At 46.7% G+C, this 3,196-nt stretch overlaps 1 pseudogene; it reads right to left on the bottom strand.

Moving 5' to 3' along the window:
- Positions 1-392: 392 nt before the first annotated feature.
- LOC147965542 (MEIOTIC F-BOX protein MOF-like) lies at positions 393-1,960 on the bottom strand (annotated as a pseudogene).
- Between the last annotated feature and the right edge of the window lie 1,236 nt (positions 1,961-3,196).

Below are 3,196 nucleotides of genomic sequence, written 5' to 3' on the forward strand. Positions count from 1 at the left end.
TATAAAAAATGGAGGTAGTATCAATGTTTGTTGTGATATAGTGGATAGGGGGTGGGGGGGCTGATGTAGCCAAATATGGCGTCCTTCATGAAGATATAGAGCGCCTTTAGCATGGCTATGTCACGAAGGAAACTTCATGGGATGGCAGGGAGATGGGGGAAAGGGATGTCCCATTGACGAGTAGGTCCCATGATTATGGAGGCAGTAAATATGGAGGCTTTGAGTTTGCACATCACCTCGACATCCTTCCTCGATAATGCATATGCATATGGAGCCTACCAATATGACGATTCTGTGAGAGTAATATCCAACTTTATTATGAGTGAATATATATGATGTCTTTAGATGACATCACAAATATCATTTTGAGTATTATTAGTCATAGTCACGCTCTTACAAATCCTCGGGGCAGAGAGAAAGCAGATGATAGCAATGTTATCTGCAAGAGTTTTTCTTGGTTTCCTGTAACCTATTTGAATACAAGCATGCTTGTGTTTGAATTGAATAGAACATTTATTTGATCAACGCCCAAGTCCCTTCATTGTTTCTTAGCAAATGCCGGTCTTCTGGACGTTCTTCAATCCCAGCAAAAGCTCAATGATCCACCTGTTGAAGATCGCCCTCCTTATGACAGTTGATCTCCCTAAACTTGAGGTTCAGACACATCTTCTTCGACTCGGTCCAATCTTGCGGAAGCTTTAATTTATGTTGAAAGTATTATTGCAAGCTTAACTGTTATTTCAAGTTGGGAGTAAGGGGAGATATCTAAGTACCTTGCAATTCTGCAGAGTAAGTTTCTCCAGGTTGGGAGCATTGTTAAGAAACAACTCTAGCATGTTGTAAACTTCACCGGTCAAGTCGCACTCGTCCAAGAGCAATGTAGTCAGGTTACGAAATGTTGGCAAATCTTGATGTCCTCGCTTCATCCTAATCTGAAACAAAGAGGAATTCAGTGTCATAAAAATTGCTTTCTTGCTCGCCTTGTGTCTGCACTGCATGAAAGATAAGCCAAAGTAAAAGTGAAAGAGAAGTTCTCGTCGGCCATAGAACGCACCTTCTCTAGCGCCAGGAAGCCGGAGAGCTCTAATCTTGTCACGTTATAGAGGTTGCAGAGAAGCTGGTATTCGTCGAACCTGTCGACCCACCGTCTCGTGGAACGGACCGATGCCTCGACGAGCGACGGCGTCCGGAACACCCATATGCCCTGGAACTCGAGGACCAGACGTAGAGAAGTAAGGGCAGGAGCGTCGACGAGCGGGGTAGCACGTTGCTTCATGTCCCCTCTCCTCCAGCAACGGTCCATGACGAGCTTCTTCAGCGTGGGACTGGTCACCACCTCTACAAAACCAATGGCGCAGCTGGTGAACTCGACGTGCTCCAGCTGAGGGCACACGGAGTCGCCGAGGCCGCCGCTGTGTAGGACCCCGGTGAGGCGCGCCGTCTTGAGGCGGCTCAGATCGGAGCGGAGGCCCATGAGACGCAGGTCGACGGTTATGTCGTAACTGCTCTGGATCTCGAGCGCGGCGGGACGGTAGCGGTCGAGGCAGCCGTGAACCCAGTCCAGCCACTTGATGTGGAGCGGCAGCCTCCGCCGGCTGGCCTGCAGATGGTCGACGACGTGCAGGCGGAGCGAGTCCAGGTCCAGGGGCAGGCCGTCGGCGCCGTCGCGGCGGTGCAACTCCAGCAGGAGGAGGCTGTCCGCGAAGTCGTCGAACCTTGTCCACTCCTCGAGCTCCACTGTGCTGCTCCTGCCGTCGCGGTCGGCCGACGCTGCTTCGAACTCCCGCTGGTCGATGTCGAGGGACAGGCACAGAGCGCCACGCCAGACGTGTCGCCACCGCCGCGATAGAGCCGTCGTCTGCAAGACCTGCCTGGCTCCCAGGGAGGAGAGGATGGCCTGGAGCAGGCAGTCCGGCAACTTGCTCAGCCTGTCCGCCGCCATGGCAAGGCAAACCGGCCCCTTGCCCTACGGAGTTGATCGGATCGGCGGATGACTAGGTTTGTTTGTATCTTCCGATCCGCACGCGCCACGCGGAATTGACGTTTCTTATACTTCCTTCGTCCTATAATATAAGAATGTTTTTTGCATTGCAGCAGTGTAAAAAACGTTTTTACATTATGAAACGGAGGAAGTACAACTTGTTCTTTTTCATCATTATTATAGAAGTAGGGAAATATTAAAAATCTGGCGTGACAAATCGAACACCTTGAACAGCAAATTATGTTGTCCTCGGGATTTGTCAGGATTGCCAGAGAAAATTGATATCCTCGCGAAACATAATTTGGTGTCACGAATGTTCGATTTGCCATTTACTAAAGAAACTGAAGTTTGGGTTTTAGCGAAATCCAACAAAATAATATCTCATATTATCCTAGGAATAAGTCTAGTTCGAGTTGTATTTTTATTTTGCATAAAGCATTGGATTTTATATTAAAAACTTAGTTCGAGTCAAATTCGTCAAAATGAGGTTGGCTCATATTTGGTTTGTACTACCGATCTACATATGCATGTGGCAAATCTCCAATGAATCAACTTCTCTAATGTGGTACTTCTCCCCAAGGAGAATGTGAAGAGCATCATCGTCTATGGCATATTTGTCTCATTCATCGAGTGCTCAAGTTCATTACTGTAAGTGCATCTAGTGCCCCTTAGTGATTTTGATGTATTGAAGACTTATAGGTAAGGGGACTAATGTGTTTATGAGTATACACAGGTCTATAAGTCTATGAGGAGTTTGATATTTACAGAGAAAGTCGACCCCTAAAAATGAAATTTTTCGACTGAAGACTTTGGTTTTCTGAAGACTTTGAAAGTGAAGAAAATTGGTACAATCCTGAAGACTTGGTATTCATTCGAGGAGCATGAAGCATGAAGACTTTTGTTTTTGTAGTTTCATTTTCTCTTTCTTGAGTCATAGGAAACACCGTACTGTTAAAGGGGGTCGAGCAAATACTAAGGAAAAATTTCCATGTGATGCTCAACTCAAATCCTACCTACCAATCCTTTCGAGTGAACCCATTGAAATCTCATACAGTTCAGTCAAATTTCTTCAGTGACAGAGACGAAGTTCTTCTGGTCTCTGAGGAATTTGTTCTGACTGAGCAGTTAGGAATTCGCCAGTGCGGATTGCCTACACAGTGAGGAACATGATAGCCCTGAGGAATTTGATACTCAAAATTCCGACCGTTGCTGTGT

This window comes from Triticum urartu, chromosome 6A (assembly GCF_056163025.1).
Source record: "Triticum urartu cultivar PI428250 chromosome 6A, HENAU_Tu73, whole genome shotgun sequence".
Classification (NCBI taxonomy): Eukaryota; Viridiplantae; Streptophyta; class Magnoliopsida; order Poales; family Poaceae; genus Triticum; species Triticum urartu.